Here is a 19,767-nt window from a genome sequence, read left to right on the forward strand (position 1 = left end):
AGTAGTTGTGGCGCGTGGAATCAGTAGCTGTGGCTCTCAGGCTTAGTTGCTCCGCGGCATGTGGGATCTTCCCGGACCAGGGATCGAACCCATGTGCCCTGCACCGGCAGGCGGATTCTTAACCACTGCACCACCAGGAAAAGTCCTGAGATCACTTTCTGAAGGCACCTTATCAACCCATAAGAACTTGCTTTTTGCCATACTATGTGATGCTGTTTCTTTGCCACAAGTCCAAGTCTACAAGTCGCATCCTTTTGTCTGCCTTCATGGGTCAAAACTACTCACTAGAATACAAAATAAACGGCAGAAAGAATGCCACAGCAGAGCAAACACACTTGACTCCAGAAAGCCCAGTAGTGCACTCAGCGGCTGCAAGCCCCTGCAAGGAAGGGCACTAGCACTTGTGGACCAGCAGTGCCCGCCCATCGCTGGCCCAGTGTGTGCACCCTCTGCACAAGCGATGACAGCCCTGGGTTAGGAATATACTACCATGAATTGTTACCCATTTTTTGACAACAGTATTTTAGAGGCAATGGCAGTACACAGAGGAGATACTGATGGGGGTATGAATGTAAGCTCTGAGGGAGTGTTCTCAAGTTCTTCCAATAAAGGGTAAGAAGTAAGAACTCAGATTACTGAAATATAATAACACTTAAAGATTCAGCTACATAATGCATCAAGATTCCAAATTCAGTTTCTTCAGAAGTTACGATACTGGAACCATAGCATTCTGTTTAAAATTCCTTATCAAGTGGCTCAGATAAAAAGCAACTTAAAAAAAAAATTTAGCTGTATTACTGCCAATGAACAAAAGAATACAAAAAATTTTCCAGAAAATAAAATAATTTGTTAGCCAATCCATGCTGCTGTGATTTTCTCAAAACCAAAACACAAACACAAATAAACTAAATTGATAACAAGCTGCACACACACAGGTCTTGGGCTTTAAAGGCATGGTTAACACCTCACAGTCTGTGGACATCTTCAGACACCTCAGCCTCCCAAGACTCGGCTGGGAACTCTGCCCCCTCTACCCCTCCTGCCCCACAGGAAGGGGAAGGAGTGGCAGAGACTTTATCTCCTGCTCCCCTTATTCTACTGCACCCAGTGCTGGAGAACAGTCTACTTATACAAACACATTAACTCAGAAGAAACACATTCAGTATTAGAAAGCTTGTCTTAATCCAAGCAAATGCAGTTATCATTAGTCCATGACACTGTTTATAGCATAAAAAACTGGAAATACCGACTGAATAAATTATGGAGCATCCATTAACAGACTACTAGGCAATCAATAAAAGAACAAGGCAGATCTCTGTGTACTTGGATATATCCAAGATATTTTAAATGAAAAGAGCACTACCAATTGAGTTTTTTGAAGTGGGTGGGGAAATATATATCATTATACAAATAGAATTTTTCTGGAAGAAAACAAAAGAAACTAGGGATAACAGTGGCCTGCAGAAGGGACTGAGGGGACTTCCCTGCCAGTCCAGTGGTTAAGACTCCAAGCTACAAGGCAGGGGGCGCGGGTTCAATCCCTGGTTGGGGAACAAAGATCCATGCCGTGGTGTGGCCAAAAAAAAAATTTGTACAGAACGGACTGAAGGACTAGGGATCTCAGTAAAGGAGTACTGTACACTCTTTTTCACTATTCAAAAAATATTTTACTACATACATGTATCCCTGTTTAAAAAAAAAGATTAAGGGAATTCCTTGGAGGTCCAGTGGCTAGGACTCTAGCTTCCACTGCAGGGAGCACAGATTTGATCCCTGGTCGGGGAACTAAGATCCCACAAGCTGCACGGGCACGGTGTGGCTGAAAAACAAGCAAACAAACAAAAAGATTAAGTACTTAAGTCTGTGATTATGATAAAAATAAAGCAATGCAAGAAAAAGTGATGCCTATTAAAAGCAATCTCATTTTTCTTATCTATCTCTAAATTCTTTGTGGCAACATTTGAATTCAGTAAAACAGGTGGGTGGAGGGGTGGTATAGGAAGAGGTTCATTCTACCCGCAGTAACTTTCAACTTTTTGCCAACCGTGCTAAAAAAAAATGTATACTTCCTCCTCAAACCAAGATGCAAAAATCCCTTAAATGTTTGGCTCCACTGTAATCAAAGTTTAAATGATTCAAATATATTAATAGATCTGCAACTAAAGTTCAATTACATTTTACATGTTAATATCACATACTAACTATATTATGATTAAACAGTTTTACATGCTATCTTTTTGTTTCTAAACTAACAAAGAACTTCAGAATTACTGGAGTCCAAATTTTCTAAACTCTCTCCAGCCAAAAATCAGTTAAGTAAAAAACTAGAGTATTGACTCATTTTTCCTTTGTGCATGGAAGCAGAACAAAATATATCAAACCAAAAAAAAAAACTTTTTTTTAATTAAAAAATAGAGGGTTTTTTCCCCCATAGCTTCACGATTTCCAAAACTTCTCCATTTCCAGGCAGGACTGAGTAGGGGGTGGGAGGGATTATAGGCAAAGTCTAAGTCTGGCCAACCCTCTTTCACTTCTGTGGTGCCTCCCCTGTTCTCAGGTACCCCCAGTCCTCATCCAGATACAACATCATCAGCACTCCCACCACAGTAAGAGCACCAATTCAATTAACAATGGTGGGAGGACAATGGATCCACTGGATTTTATTCTGAAGCTCAACCTGGGGGCTCATGCACCTGCAAATAACAGGCTCTCATTAGTTACATGAGGGCAAAGGAAGTATCAATAGAATTGCCCCATCCTATGCTCATATAGAACCAGACTGGTGATTGCCTCTCTGTAACTACTATCATGAAAAGTAAAGCAAATGACTGGAGCTAATGCCCTTCAATTTGATTTTTACTAATGGAAATGCATTTGTCAAAGATCTAAAGATGGGCAGTTATCCTCGAAAAAGTGATGTTATAAGTTACAAAGAAAATGAAGTTAAGGAAAGCAATGTGGCTCACCTAAAACAATAAACAGACACTCCAAGCTGCAAAATATGACAAAATATTGACTTATCATAAAAAAAAAAAAATTCTGAACATTCAGAACTAAACTATAACACTGCCCCCAAATCTCCAGAGTTTAAAAAATTTTTTTTCTTAGATCATCTACAAGTTGGTTGTTTATTCATACCTCCACTTAACATGTATGTATTTGCTACACACCATTCTCAGTACAGGGATGCCATGCTGATTAAAGGACAGACCTGGTTCCTATCTTCACGGAGTTTACAACAGCAAACAGAACAATGCATTAGTGCACTGTCTAGTTTTCCCACAAGGAACAATAAGGAAAAACATTCCTGGAGTAGGTTTTAATATTCTCTACAGTGGGGCTCTAAAACACTTTATAATAAATTAAACTTTTAAATTTAAATATTAGAATGAGCTAAAAATAAGATAATTTCATATAGTGATAAGTGCCATGAAGAAAACCAAACAGTAATGAGATATGAAAAGCCAGGGGAGTGGAGGTAAGGATGTTTAGGAAAGGTTTCATTACTGAGCTGACCCCTCTGATGAAAAGGAACTAAATGTAACAAACTCAGTGTACTTGGAGGGACAGAAAAGACATGTGGCTGGATTGTGGGAAAGCAGGCGGAAAAGTGGCAGAGGTGGACAGGGAACAAATCACAAAGGGCATTACAGACCAAAAGGAGTTTGGATTTTATTGTAATTAACTATGGAAAGCCACTGGCAGGCTCTAAGCCTAGGAGTGACAAGATAGAATCTGATTAAACATCATAGTTTCTTGTTTAGCACATAATACATTTTAGAGTAGAAATAATGCTATAAATGATGGTGCTGCAGTATTGCTTCTGTGCTTTCATTCAGCTATAATTCATCTACTGTCTACTCTCTGCTACATTGTATGCAAGGTACCGATAAAGAATAAAACAGGGTCTCTCACCATGAGCTCTCAACCTGGTATAGACACTGAACAAATAATTACAATTGTAATATTCACAAGAGGAGAATATGTAGAATACTGTGAGTACCCAGGGCAAAGGGTAGTTAATCTGGCCTGGAGGAGTCCAGGAAGAAAAACTCGACAGGAGACCTGAGTCTTACAGGACAAGCAAGAATCTCCTTAGTGTAGTCCCCTAAGCACAACACCCAAACCACTGGTGGAACATGAGAAAATTTAGGGGCTGCTGAAGACTTTCTTTTAAAGTATTTACATAGCATCATTAAGGTGGAATGGGAAAAAGAGTTAACACATAAAACATGCAACTGCAACTTCACAGGTATTGCTTAAAGAGGATTTATTAAGAACTTCAAAGGTACAAACTTCTAGTTATAAGTCATGGAGATGTAACGTACAGCATAGCGACTATAGTTAATAATATTGTATTACACATTTGAAAGTATCTAAGAGAGTAAATCTTAAAAGTTCTCATCATAAGAAAAAATTTTGTAACTAGGTATGGTGACAGATGTTAACTAGACTTATTGTGGTGATCATTTCCCAATGTATACAAGTATCAAATCATTAGTTTTACACCTGAAACTAATATAATGTTGTATGTCAATTATACCTCAATTTAAAAATTAAATTTTTTTTAAAAAACTTTCACTAGCATTTGGTTTTTCCACAACACTGAATATGTGGGTAGTCTAAATATCACTTCAACAAGTGGGTCTGTGCTCTCTGTATATGTATGTGTATGTGTGTGTGTATGTATGTATGTTATCCATTGTGTACTGGGGTTAAAAACTTTTTTATTTTTTTAATTAATTATTTATTTATTTATTTATTTATGTCTGTGCTGGGTCTTCGTTTCCGTGCGAGGGCTTTCTCTAGTTGCGGCAAGTGGGGGCCACTCTTCATCGCGGTGCACGGGCCTCTCACTATCGCGGCCTCTCTTGTTGCGGAGCACAGGCTCCAGACGCGCAGGCTCAGTAATTGTGCCTCACGGGCCTAGTTGCTCCGCGGCACGGGGGATCTTTCCAGACCAGGGCTCGAACCTGTGTCCCCTGCATCGGCAGGCAGATTCTCAACCACTGCGCCACCAGGAAAGCCCAAAAACTTTTTTTAATACCAACTTTTTTTGCAGCCATTTTTATACTTAAGCCAAGACAACCTTTAATCAAAATTTTCAAACACAGAGATTTTGAAAAAATTCCAAATACTCTCCACTTACTCAAAAGTTATGAAAATTTTCCTGATTTGCTTTATTTTTCTATACATATGTGCATATATGTATACTTCATGAGCCATTTGAAAGTGTTGAAGACATTGTGAGACATCATGATACCTCAGCTCTAAACTCTTCAGCTTGCTTCTCGCAAGAATAAAGGCATTCTCATATATAGTCACAATGCCATTACCACACCTAAAAAAAGAAAAATTCCTTAATATCACCTATTATGAGGTATATAGTTTTTAAAAATTTTAAGTACAAAGTCTTTGTTGAGAACCTTGGGAGTTCCCTGGCTGTCTAGTGGTTAGGGTTCCGGGATTTCACTGCCAGGGTCTGGGTTCAATCCCTGGTCAGGGAATTGAGATCCCACAAGCCACGTGGTACGGCCAAAAATAAATAAGTAAGTAAATAAATAAATAAATAAATAAAAGAAACTTACTGAAGGAATATATTTTGATAAAACGATTAGATTTATTATTACTTGTACTTCATTATTTTTATTTTTAAAATGTAATAATGTTTTATAAAATTTAAGTTAAAAAGTCAAAATTTTAGGAACTTCCCTGGTGGTCCAGTGGGTAAGAATCCATGCTCCCAGTGCAGGGGGCCTGGGTTCGATCCCTGGTCAGGGAACTAGATCCCGCATGCATGCCACAACTAGGAGTCCGCATGCCGCAACTAAAGATCCTGCATGCTGCAACTAAGACCTGGCACAACCAAATAAATAAATAAATAAATATTAAAAAAAATAAAATAGTCAAAATTTTAAAGTAAATTTTTAAAATATTAAAATAATAATTATGGTAATCAAATATGGCCAAAAGCATGAGATCGGTACATGCGAGACTAATATTTGGGGAGCCTTGCGTTAGTGGAGGACACACTGGACATGCAGAGGAGAGTATGTGCAGAGGACCAGGGTGTGGGCGTGGCTGGAGGGACAGCGTGTGTGAGAGGGGGCTAAGCTGGGCAGGTGAGGGGACAAGCTCCTCAAGGATTCTGTGCACATTCCTGAAGAGCCTGGACTTTCCCCTGCTGGCAGCAGGATAAGTTTATGTGATAAAATCAAGTTTGCTTAGAAAGAGCTATCTGGCCACAGTGTGTCAGATGGATTGGAGAAGGAAGGGCAGAGGATGGAGGGTATGGACAACCATTTGGAGGCAACAACATATTTTTAACTGCAAATATTTAACATTTTAGTTATATTATGGGTTGAACAAACCTGCTATACTGGTAAAGGAACAAAACAAAAACAGTAAAACTAAACTAAGTTTACTTGAATGTTCGTGTTGTAGAAGAGCAGCTTTTAAGAGAAAAAGATAAGTTAGTAGAGACTTCCGTAAAACTTGAAAGAAACCCTTGGGCACTTTTGAAAGTTTCAGCATTTAAAGGAGTTGGCTCTTTTTAATACCTAGTTTCACTTTCCAAAGTGGCTTTCCTTCTCCTTGGCAAGATTCATCGCCACATTAATTTTATATTTACCAGTCACAATTAAAATAAAACCAATGGGAAAGAGGTGGGGTGCACAACAGATCAAGTGATTTTCCGACAAGCAGAGTGCCCTCAGGCAGTACTGAGCAACTCCAGAGAGTTCCACTTACAGAGTCTAAGGACCAGATACCAGCTCTGCCTCGGAGGAGGAAGAGGACAGCACCAGGAGGCCTAAGTGGCAGGACAGGATGCTGACCCTTCACTCCCCTTCCACCAGAACTCTAGTTTTACTTATTTTATATATTGGGCTTCCTAGAAAGATTTCACTTAACAAAGGGTCCCATAGCTTCTAAAAATGTTTGAAAGCCAAGGAGTCAGAACTGCACATTCTTAAGTAAAGGATTGGTAATTCAAGAATGAGACTCAGTTCCACGGGAAAGCTGTTGGGGGAAAAAATGGACACCATCACTAAGAAGGAAGGTAAAAAAGGAGACCTAGGCAGATGGGCTGGCTAGAGGAGTAGCTTTAAGGTAGACTGAGGGATTCTGTTCGGGACCTGTAGATTTTGAGACGCCAGCAGAGCATCCAAACTGGACAGGCCCAGAGAGCAGAGGATATATGGATCTGAAGCTCAGCAGAAAGGTTTAGGAGGTCATAAGGGCTAGATGAAGTCTAAATGTGGGGGAATCCACCAAGGGAGGGTCTGAAAAGGTCACAGAAGGCGAAAAGAAAAGGGTCTGCCTCGAGCTAAGATTGTGTGGAGCCAGTGGCACATAGGGCCACTTCAGGAGGAGACCCTGAAGTCTCCTTCAGGGTCTGAAGTGGGCAGTCTGCCCACAGCAGAGCGGGCACAGGCTGGAGTGGCAGGGGTGGTACTCAACAGAGCAGAAGCTGCAGAAGGGCAAAGGGACCAGAGTAAAGGGTACTGGCCAGGAAGCAAAAGACTGGACAATGGGTCCAGGCTTAAAGGGGCTGGAACTCTTTGAGAGGAAAAGGAGGTAACAATGAGGTCAAAGATGAGATAGGAAGAGCAGGGAAGCCTCTCAAGGAGTGGCAGAAAAAGAATACCACACCAGAACCTGAGATTTCAGTAGTATAGCTGCTTTGGAAAGAGCTCCTCCCAAAGTTAATAGACAGCCAAAATCAGGGTAAAGGTGAAGGGGTGGGCAGGGAGGAGAAACGGTTTTCAGAACCCTGTTGTGCCTTAAAGCTCTGGAGCTGGCTGTAGAAGTCATGGAGCCCACCTCAAGCACTCATGGCAGAGAAGGGAGAGCCACCCTAGAAGGCAAGGCCAGAAGAGCCCACCCAGCCCGCTGCTTCCCTTGTCACAGCTACTACTGGCAACAGAGCCATTTAAAATTTCTCTGGGTTCACCCAGGAGCCCTTAAGGAAAACCAGGCACAGATAATGCCTAAGAGCAGATTAAGTCTGTTTCCCAATTTGTGTACAGTGTTACTTGTATCAATATTAACTATAATAGAAACTTATGTATATTTTAAATGCAAGTACAAACCATGATTGAGGACTAAAATCAGCTTCAAAAGGGAAACAAATGAAAATAATAAGCATCAACTACATTAAGAGGTCAAGGGGTTCAGATATCATAAATGACCATAATAACAATCAAATACCCAAAGTTTTTCATATTTCTAGCTTTAGCTACTAGATCACCTACCCGTGCCCATTTTGCTCAATAATAAAAATGAAAACTGGACTTCCCTGGTGGCGCAGTGGTTAAGAATCCACCTGCTAATGCAGGGGACAAGTGTTCGATCCCTGCTCCGGGAAGATCCCACATGCCACAGAGCAACTAAGCCTATGCGCCACAACTACTGACCCTGTTCTCTAGAGCCCACGAGCCACAACTACTGAGCCCGTGCGCCACAACTACTGAAGCCCATGCGCCTACAGCCCGTGCTCTGCAACAAGAGAAGCCACCACAATGAGAAGTCCGTGCACTGCAAGGAAGAGTAGCCCCTGCTCGCCGCAACTAGAGAAAGCCCACGCGCAGCAACGAAGACCCAATGCAGCGAAAAATAAATAAATAAATAAATTTATATATTTAAAAAAAACTCCCTTTATTAAAAAAAATAGAAAAAAAGAATTCGCCTGCCAGTGCAGGGGACACGGGTTCTGTCCCTGGTCCGGGAAGATCCCACATGCCGCGGAGCAACTAAGCCCGTGCACCACAACTACTGAGCCTGCGCTCTAGAGCCCGTGAGCCACAACTAATGAAGCCCGCACGCCTAGAACCTGTGCTCTGTAAGAAGAGAAGCCACCGCAATGAGAAGCCCGCGCACCGCAACGAAGAGTAGCCCCCGCTCACCGCAACTAGAGAAAGCCCGTGCATAGCACCAAAGACCAATGCAACCAAGAATAAATAAATAAAATAAATAAATTTTAAAACTATTCTGGGTAAAAAATATATATAATATTTTGGAATTAAATCGAAGTACTTGTTGGTTAACACTTTAAACTGAATTTCAGCAGGAAAAACTCTTGAGGTATTCTAATGATTGATAAATTTCTCAGTCCATCTCATGTTGTCATTCCAAATACAACTGTCCTGCACTTGCAGCTGCCAACAAACCTCCCTCCATCTCTCATCTAAGACCCTCTCCAAATGTCATCTCAGCCCAAAACCAACTTTCCCAAACCAAGCAGTTACTCTCAACTGCCCTATCCACCCCAAATCAGTCTAGTGATTAACCTTTCTCTAGATTAAGCAAACACACCTGCATGCAGCACTGTACACCATGTTAGAAATGCCACTGTATAGCCTTTACCCACACAGTCCGGTGTTTGGCTCTGAAGTTACTCAACTATCAAACCACAAAGTTCAGCAGGGACCTAATACCTTTAGCACAATATATAGACAACATTTTTAAAAAATTACGTCCTTGAGTGATGATCGATCTAAAGTCAAAAAGAGCTGAATAAATTTATAAACATCCTTTTGAATAAAAGAGACTAAAAAATAACTACAAATCTTTAGGTGCCTTTCAGCAACAGGCAAAGATTTACAATCAAACTTGTTAAAACTTCTGCAGTAAAGTCACAATTTTTCTTTTAATAACCTGTCTTCTTATCCTCTCTCCCACTTTTGTAAAGCTTAAAAATGAACTTGTAACAACCTGACCACAACCTTTCTATTTTAAACATTTTCCAATGGGGCCAGTTCCACTTGAAGAAGTATAAAGTCATATCAAAATCCCACTCCCTGAAGTCTTATGGTTCAAAATCTCCCAGGTAACCAAAATCCCCGGAGACTTTCAGCCAATTTAACAACTATGTACAAGAAGAAAATTTTTTTTCAATTACAAAACATTCCAGTTAGAAGACAAATTCTATTTACAGAGATAAAAATACCCTGCCATAACAAAGCCATACCATTTACTGATTAAATGTTCTTTCATTCTCATTTAAATTATTCTGAAATATTGGTTAACAGCCAAATAATTCCAGAAAGAAAAGTTTCAGGGAATTGTAAGATAGAAAAGCTTTAATAAAAAATATTTAGCATTCAAAATACCTGCCTTATGGTCTTCTGCTGTCTGGATTGTATTCACTTCTTTAATGTGAACATAACATGAAGTCATAATAAAAAGGCCAATGAAGTTTGGACAGTTCAGCTTTTCTATAGACTTCAGAGTCAAAAGATAGCAGCTTCTACATCATCATTCTACAGCTAAGCCCAGTCTAGTTACCACTGTGAAAGCAAAAGTACCCTACAGGAGCAGCAAGATTATGAATAAGAAAAGCATTTTTAAAGAGAAAAATCACAGTTTACAAAAAAACAAACAGCAAAAGACGGAATTCCCTTTCATGTGTGCTTCTCATTTTGCATCTCTTCAGTTGCATCTCTCAAAAATTTAACAAATTTTAAGTTAAATATCTGATAATGCCAAAGCTAAGAAATCTAAAAAGAGCCACCAAAAAAGGAAAGGAGGAAGGAAGGGAGGGAGGGAGGAAGGAAGGAAGGAGAGAGAAAAACTGGTGGATCAATAATAACTAAGCGATGAATTACTTTCTTTGCTAATGATGCTATGAATCTTGGGGTAGAGTGACCAAATTCAGCTTAGTTTTTGGCCAACTGTCTGACTTAGTCACAGAAAAACACAATTATTCAGCAGAATCATTTCACAAAAGAAAATCTTTTAACTTTGTGGACTACGCCCCATACATCCCTACCACAGGCCTCAGAGAGTTCCCAACTTTCTATCACACAGATGGCCAGGCAGTAAAAAAACACCGACCTTTGTGAGAACTAACAAGAATTCACTTACAACCTCTAACTCCTCTCCTTTAGCAGTAGAAACAAGAAAGGGTACAAGAATATACTAAAAGGCATTTGGGAAGGATAAGCAAATTGCTGAAGTACTTGCTTCAGTGGGGAATGTAAAAAACCCAACTTCCTAGGTCTAACACAAAAAGGTATCTTAATCATGTTTAAATTTAAAAAAAAAACACACCTGATATAACTTTTAGTTACTTTTTGTTTTTGCTTTCATCGCTAGAGTTTTAATGATCTGATAAACCAGGCAAATATCCTGCATATATAAATCAAGTTAATTGCCGTCATTTAAAAGGTTGTGAAAGCTTTATGCCCACATTCTTCAATTCACTGAACTTTAAAAAAATCAATTTTCATTTAATTTTCTAAGCAAATTCTAGGCTTTAAGGAACTGATTCATCTACTGACAACTTAAATCTGACTTGTTGGGAAAGTTCATGATTCATCCTTCAAACCTACTGTCTGCAAATATACCTGTATTCCAAAAATGAGAAATAACATTAATACAGGCCCCATGTCCACAAGGACTCCCAAGAACCACAGATCCAAACCTGCACAGTACTGCCTCAGCTAAAAAGTGATCTTCTGACTAAGAAGTCTCCCAGGTCAGAATTTTTAGTTATTTTAGATATTAAAAAAAGTAAAAATTGTTATAAAAGCATCAGGATCATGGCGAAAATGACCATGACCATAACTCCAGGTTTACACACGTGTTGTCCTTCAGTTTAATATTGCCCCCTTTCACCCTCAAAAGAGTTCTGTTGCGAAGCAAAACTCACCAGTGGTGACGGAAGTCAGTATAGTGGTCACCTTGGGAGGGGGAAGGTGTTTACTGAACGGAAAGAATGTTAAGAGAGCCCTTTGGGAGGCTGAAAATGCTCTATATCTTAATCTGAGTGTAGCTACCAGAACATACACATACATAAAAAGTAATTGAACTCTATGTACTTAAGATTTTACTGTTAGGCCTCAATAAATAAATGAATAAATATATAAAATTTCAAAAACATATTAAAATACATGTGTAACTATCTTTCCAGATAATAAATTACATAAAATCATCCAGACAGAGCTCCCAAGATATTTTCTCTAAATGTATTTTAATAGAGATGCACATTGTGAGCACTTTTACGTAGAACCTTTCAAAGTACAGACCGAGATTTTTTTAATCGTTCACTTTAAAAAGTCACCAAATTTTAGAACCGAAAGCACGCAGAATAATGATCCATTCATCCTCTAACTCTGCAAATAAGGAAAACCAAATCTGTAAAGGGTAAGAAACATACCCAAGATAAGGCAGCTAGTCAATGACAACAGCAGTAACGTAACTGTTTCCTGATCTTGGGCCACTCCCGTTTCCACCAAGCAGTTACTTTTCTGACATTGTAAACAAATCTCAACTCTGAATCTACCTGTGGCCTAGAAAGATTCAACATATCCCTCAAAACACGAGGCAAACAGGCCCCAAAGTGTACGCAAGAAAACACTCATCTTCCTTCCTCCTGTCAAGACAGTTGACAAATGAACAATTACATTTTCAGGCATTTTGCTTGCGATGCAATAAAGTGTGACATCTGAAAAATGTGATTCCAGAGAAGAAGGCATATGCAGGGATTGACAAAATCCATCTTATTTCCTTTCAAATCTGATGGTTTCTTGGTTCTCAAGACTATATCACTGCTAAGTAGGGCTCACGAAACCTCGCTCAGGGCCGTCCACCCGCATGGCTTTGAGTGAACCGCTGGGAATAACCCCCACTAAATAAAACGCCTGGCCCTGGCAAGGGCGTCCTACCCCAATCCTGGCGCATAACAAAACGTGCAGGTGATCTGTCCTTTACGGCTCAGTTTTAGAACCCAGTGAGCAGCTGACATCTTGTGAAAAACTTAACACACATCCTTTCCGCGGGAATTTATCTCTGTTCTCACAAGGCGTTTCTGCTCCCCACAGGGCAGGCCTGCCTTCTCAGGACACTCTGCTCGCCTCTCCATAGCCTCTTTTCAAGGTCCAAAAAGAGACTTTAAGAACAGAAATCGAAACGGTCACGGACCTCCCGAGCGGCAAGCCCGGCTGGGGTCGAGCAGCGGGTTCACCGCGAGCCCTCGGCCCGCTCGCGCGGCGCTAGGAAGGCCCAGCGCACTCCACCACGCTGGCCCGAAGCAACCGGTTGCGGCGGCCGCTAGACGCTCAGCGGCCGCCTCGGCCCTGCGAAGTTCGGACCTCCGCGCGGGCGGCGCGCCCCCGGGTCCTGCTGCGGGTTCGCGCCCCGGCCCAGAGCGAGCCCGGGGGGCGGGTCCGCGGGGGCTCGGCGGGCGGGAGCGCGGGACGCGCGGGGAGGGGCGCGCGGCGGGCCCAGCACGCCGGGGAACTTGGGCGCCGGCGTTGCCGCCGCCCGGCCACTTTCCTTTCACGCTCCAAGGCTGCCGCGCGGCGCGCTGTCCGCCCGGGACGGCCCGCCGCCGCCGCCGCGGCGAGGCGCCCAGGCGCGCTCCTGCTGCCCGGCAGGCCGGCGCGCGGGGACGCGCCAGGCCGCGCGCGGGCGCCGCGTTTCCCCCCCACACACACCCGCCCCGCCCCCGCCCCCAACGTGCTGCCGCCGCCCGTTGGCGCCTCAGCCCGCGCGCCCGCCGCCCTCCGGCTCCCGGCGGATTTTCGTTGGCAAAGTTGCGTGGCCGCCTCGAGGGGGCCGCCGCGCGGTCCACCGCCCGGCGCCGCCGCCGCCCCTTCAGGCCGCCGCGCGGGAAGGCCCAGCCGGCGGCCCCGCTTTTTTACCTGTCGGGAGTTTTCGCGCGCGCGCTCGCTCAATCGCTCGCTTTTCCCTTCTCGCGCTCGTTTTCTTTCTTTCTTTCCTTCTTTTCGTTCCCCCGTGCGGGCGCTTTTTCCGCTCGTGCCGCCTGCACTCGCCCGCTCGCGCCCTTCTTCCTGCTGGGCTCCGCGGAGCGGGGCGGCCGGCAGCTCTCCCCGCCCCCCTCCACCCGCGCTCCGGCGGAGGCGGCGGCGGCGGCGGCGCTCCGCGCTCCGACTCATTCCAATATGGCACGGGCGCAGAGCGCATGCGCCCGCGCCCCCCCACCATCCGCGCTCCTCCCGGCAGCCCGCGCCCCTCGCGCCGCGCGCGTGGCGCCCCCCGGCCTGGCCTCCCAGAACTCGCCCGCTTGTCTTCCCGCACCGCTGGGCGGTTGCGGGAGGCGAGGCGGCCGCGGACTGGGGTCCTGGGGGTCCAGCGCCGGCAGCCGCCCCCGCCCCACGTGCCCGCAGCCCACAACTTGCAGCGGACACCCCCGAGGCCGTGGCGCAGGGCAAGCGGCGGCGCCTCCGGCCCCCGACGGCGTTGCGACCCCGCGCTGCCTGGCCCCGACGGGGAGACGCGCCCCCAGGGACCCAGTGCCCACCCTGTCCCTGCTCCAACCCACGAGGGAAGGGGCCCCCTGCCTCACCTCGGGTTGAGGACAGAGCCCAGGGAACCGGGTGGCGTCCCTGTATCGATTTTGGCGTCCGAGCCGGGGCGAAGCGCGACGCTGTCGTCCGCACGTGACAGCCTCCGGCAAGATGGCATTAGCGGAGGAACGGACCGAGCGACAGCTGGATACCAGATCGGCGCGTGTCGCCGTGGGAGAGGGCTGCGTCCGCCCGCCTGGCCCACATCGGAGACGTGGCGCGACCCTTGAGATCTCGGAAGGCACCCAAGTGCCCCCTGTCTGCGAAGTCAGACCCGGATCCTCGGCACACCCGGTGTCTCTAGGCTTCCGCAGGAGGCGCCCTGTAAATCCGAGTTTTCCTGCCGCTCGGGGCCCCGGCGAGGGGGCACAAGACGGCTGCCGAATTCCGGCGGGAGTGCAGGGGGCCCTGGGTCGGGACAGAAGCTCGAAGGTGGCTACAAGCCAGCCCCGCAACCCGAGGTGCCCACGGGCGTTATGTTCCCCGAGCTCGCCCCTTCCCCAGCGAGGGCAGGTGCCAGTGGGACACCCCTATCCCCACCTGCTCTGGAGAGTTCCATGCAGGAAGGAGTCCCTGCGCCATGGAGACCCAGGAGTGCCTGTACTCCTGAGCCCAGGGAGGAGGTCTCCGAGAGGGCTTTGACAGCTTTGACGGGAGGAGGAGGCGCCCCCACCGCAAGAAGGAGGTCTGGGGTGCCAAATGCGGCTCAAATCACTTCCTACTGACCTCAACCACCGCGCTGGAAAATATTACCCCACCTTACAGACAGAGCTGCTCAAAGTCACGCTGCTGGCTAGATTTGAATCCAGTTTTTTTTGTTTGTTTGTGTTTTTGTTTTAACTGCCACTGAAAAGACAATATGAAAACCAGGGAGAAAGAAACATGCAAAAAGAATAAAGTAGTATCCATACTACTACTACTACAAAATGCAACTTTTCACACATGAAACCTTCCGCTTATATGCACGTCTTTACATAGTTGCAACCACACATTCTCTTTTGTGTTTGCTACCATCGCTAACATTTTTCTTCTGTTCACATGATTCATTTTTAATGTGTGCAGGTATCCTCATCCATTCACTCAGTCTCCTAATATTGCCTATTTTGGTTCCTTGTAATTGTTTGCTAAAGTGTATCTTAGTTCTGCACTTGGAACAAATTCCTGGCAGTTGAATAACCAGGTGGAAGGTTAAGGAACAGCAAGGTGTTCTTGCCCCCACAGTGCCATAGGGCTTCCCAGAGAGCTGCCCCACTTTGCACCTCCCAGGAACAAATGTAAAAGAGTTCAATACACATTTCTAAGCATTGGGTACCATCATTTTTTCTCCCCTATTTTAACAGTGTCTATTGGTATTTCAAGGTTACTTCAGTATTTCTTAGACGACTTTAAAAAGAAATGTTTTTTCCATGCATTTACTATTCTGTATTTCCCTTTCTGTAAATGATCTGTTCATATCCATTCATCTTTTAGGGACTTGAACCTCTTCTAACATTGAATAAGCATTTTTTATGTTATAGATATTGCTCTTCTGTCATCAGTGATCCAAATATTTCCCAGTCCATTGTTCTTTTTTGTTTTATTCAATCTGTCATTCTGGTCCTTTGTGATTTTTTAAAATTGTTTCAATGCAGACAAACCTTTCTTCCACCCATCTGATAGTCTATTTTCTGCTAGTTTTCTAAAACTTCATTTTACATCTAGTTCTTTGGTGATTATCCATGGCAAGTTCATTTTGCTGTGTGGGGTAAAATAATAGATTTAACTAACCACCATCATCACCAGTTTTTATGCAGTCACCATTAATTAAATAATTCTTCCCTTATCCTTTGCTTAGTAAAAATCTACTTTTATGCTAGGCTTTTGATTTTGGTTGGTCTATTTCTGAATTGTCCATTTCCTTTCACAGACTTTGGTTTAAGCAAATACCATGTGGATCTAAATATTGGTTCTTTAAAATAGGTTCTCACATCTGGCAGGGCTAGAATCCTCCTCATGGGGTCTTCTTTTATTCAGAATATCACTTGATATCCAGACTGGTTTAAGTCCCTACACATTTTAGGATAATCATACAGGGCTTAAGAGTGCTGGCTTTGGAGATGGGATCATCCAGGTTCAACACTCACCAGCCCTGTGACCTTGGCAAGTTGCTTATCACCTCTAGGCCTTATGGTCTTGGTCTGTAAAACGGGGATAAAAGTAACACCTGCCTCACAAGCTCAATGCCTGTCATATAGTATATATATATATATATATACTCAGTAAATATCAACATTGTTATTGATATTTTTAGTTCCAAAAAAAATTGGGATTTTGCATGGAGTTACATTAAACCTATGAATTCATTTAAACAGATCAAATATTCTATAATATTTCATTTTCCCAACCAGGACATGTGCTATCTTCCCATTTATCCAAATATTTTAAAACTCAGACAGAAGCGAGGTCCCTCATTGACTCCAGCCTCTCTCTGTTGCTTACCTTCATGACCCCTGAGGAAGAGGAAGAGCAGAAAGCCACAAGGAACAATTGAAAACTACCATTTAAGAGTCTGGCTTGTGCAGGGCCCCGTGTAGGTGTGGACATGTGTGCACATGGAAATCTTCTTTACCCTTTGCAACATCCCCCAGGGCAGGTCATGGCATTCTCTATGGACAAAGAGCAAACTGGGAGTTTCCAGGTCACTCAGTGAGAGCCAGAGCTAGACCACAAACCAGGTGGACTAGTCCTCAACCCCTCTGCCGCTTGGAATTTCGTATAGTAGTTAATCACAGAGGAGGCAATGCCAGAGGAGCATGGAGGAAACTGACTTCTGATCATGGCACACCCCTGCTCAAAAGCCTCCCAGGGCTTCCCGTTGCACTTTGAAAAAGCCAAAAGACTTACTTTGGCCTCTGAGACTGGCCCTGGCCACCCTACAAACTCACCAGGCACCACTTACCAGTCTTGCTTGCTGCAGTTCACCTGTACCTATATCCTTTCCATCCCATAAGTATGACAAGCCCCTTCCCACCTCAGGACCCTTGCACACTGTGTTCCCACTGCCTGGGACACTCTCCATCCCACCTCAGGCACCCACCTTCACATAGTTAGTACCATCTTATTGTTCCAGTATCCGTTTAAGAAGGTAGTCTCCTGGACTTCCCTGGTGGCGCAGTCGTTAAGAATCCGCCTGCCAATGCAGGGGACACAGATTCGATCCCTGGTCCGGGAAGTTCTGACATGCCGCAGCACAACTAAGCCCGGGCACCACAACTCCTGAGCCCGTGTGCCACAACTACTGAGGCCCGCAAGCCCTAGAGCCCACGCGTGGCAACTACTGAGCCCACACGCGGCAACTACGGAAGCCCGTGTGCTCTAGGGTCTGCACACCTAGAGCCCGTGCTCCGCAACAAGAGAAGCCACCGCAATGAGAAGCCCACGCACCACAATGAAGAGTAGCCCCCGCTCACCACAACTAGAGAAAGCCTGTGCACAGCAACAAAGACCCAACACAGCCAAAAATTAACAAATTAAATAAATAAATAAATAAATAAGAAGGTGGTCTCCTTAGAGAAGTCTTCCCTGCCCACTCCACCTAACAGGTTCTCTCTCTCCCCACAATTGGTACCTATAATTTATATCTGTACTTCTGTCATTTTGGGGGGTTCTGTCACCCTTGTCTAATAACCCCACAGATATCAGTCCCCCTGAGGGCAGAAATGTGCCTGTTTCATTCACTATGAAGCTGGCCCTTTCCCTGAGAGGCAGCAGGTTGATGAGAGGGTGGCTAGTGGGTCAGCTGGCAACATCCGAGACCAGAGGTTGGCACACCCATGAAGTACCCTGGCCATTCCCAACTCAGTCTCCACTTCCTACTGGTTCTGGGGGTGGTGGCTATGACCTCCTGCCCTCATTGACCAAGGGGTCAGTGTGTGATCATTCCGTGTGAACCCCTGTCCCCTGCTACTTCCAAGCAGTCCTACTCTGCAGGTGGTGTCAACTCAGGGCCTTGTTTTGAATGAGAGCATGAGGGCCAGGCCTGGACTCTGGGGACCCACAGAGCCCTCAGCCAGGACACGGGCCCATTTTCCACCCAAGAAGAACTTAAAGTTCTGCAGCCTCCCAGGCCCTGCTGTCAGCAGCCCTCCATTGCCACTGACCAGCCAGCACCCTTCAGTCAGCCCAAGGGAAGCAAGTCACATGATGATGCCCTGGGGCTAATCATGCAAACGATCAAGTAGATCACCACCAATGAGTCCCTGCTCACACCATGCCACTCTCCATTGAAGTCCAGTTCACTATGCTGGCCCTGCTGCCCTAGGGGCACAGGCCACTGTCACGTGCCCCTTCAACACCTGCCCGGCTCCACCTCCACGTCTTGGCTCCTGCAATTTCACCCCGCCAGGCATCCCTCTCTCCTATGCTGTGTTGTAAGGGAAAAAGCAGTGTGCTTGGAGGCACACAGCTTGGGGGTCAAGTCCAGATTTACTCACTATTTATGAGACCTCCTTTTTTAAAAATTTAATTTAATGTATTTATTTTTATTTATTTATTCATTTTTGGCCACGCTGCACGGCTTGCAGGATCCTAGTTCCCCGACTAGAGATCGAACCCGGGTCCCTAGCAGTGGAAGCACGGAGTCCTAACCACTGTACCACCAGGGAATTCCCCAATAAGACCTCCTTTATGAGACACTTCATCTCTCTGGGCCTCAGTTTCCTCATCTCTATAAAAATGGGGATAAAGCCACCTATCTTGCTGGGTCCTGAGAATCCAAGGCAGTAATGTTCATAAACACTCTTTGCAAACTGCGAAGCACAACAGAATTATAATAATTGGCCTGGTCCAAAGCCACTTCCTGCAGGAGGCCTCCCAAGATCTCTCCACTTCCTTCTCTGTCTACCTAGGGCACTTAGCTTGCTTTTCCCCAGTCACCTACCTTGGGAAAAGCACAGGCTCACCAGACCCCATTTCCATCCTTGAGTATCACAAGCCCAGGGCTATGCACAATTCATTCCCAGGGATCCCCCTCTACCTCCACAGCTCTCTTTTCCCAATTCATGGAGGAAAACAAAATTAATGGGTGCAATGTTCTCAATTTTATATTATTGGGCCATGCAATTTTCCTAAGCCTTTTTGCCCCTTCAACTTCTTATCTGCTAGCAAGAATTTAAGGGCACAGAACTGGTGACCAAGAACACTCAGCAATGCAGGGAAAACAAGGCTGGCGTTTATCTTTGGGGTGGTGAAATGTTCAAAAATTAGATACGGTGATGGTTGCACAACTTCATGATATACTAAAAACTGCAGAACTGTACACTTTAAAAGGGTGAATTTTATGAGTAATAACTCCATTTAAAAGTTGTATGAGAGAAGTCTGCATTGACTTGTTCCGAGGACACAAGCCTGTAGCCCTTGGATCAAATGTGGCCCCAGGTGGTGCTTTACTTGACCTGCACAGTGAGGTTTTTTTACA

General features: G+C 44.9%; 1 protein-coding gene across 8 annotated transcripts in view; it reads right to left on the bottom strand.

Annotated features, from left to right (window-relative positions):
* Positions 1-14,564, bottom strand: part of SFMBT1 (Scm like with four mbt domains 1) — a 135,765-nt gene extending 121,201 nt beyond the window's left edge. For 5 of the 8 annotated variants that reach the window (XR_009505891.1, XR_009505890.1, XM_059939915.1 and 2 more), the window contains exon 1: positions 13,647-13,860. The gene's annotated coding sequence lies outside the window, so the exon portion shown is untranslated. Of the gene's footprint in view, positions 1-12,668; positions 12,711-12,924; positions 13,087-13,646; positions 13,861-14,311 lie in introns of those variants that run through there. The other 3 variants (XM_059939913.1, XM_059939914.1, XM_059939912.1) reach the window with 3 other exon arrangements.
* Positions 14,565-19,767: the final 5,203 nt, after the last annotated feature.

This window comes from Balaenoptera ricei, chromosome 11, assembly GCF_028023285.1.
Source record: "Balaenoptera ricei isolate mBalRic1 chromosome 11, mBalRic1.hap2, whole genome shotgun sequence".
Taxonomy (NCBI): domain Eukaryota; kingdom Metazoa; phylum Chordata; class Mammalia; order Artiodactyla; family Balaenopteridae; genus Balaenoptera; species Balaenoptera ricei.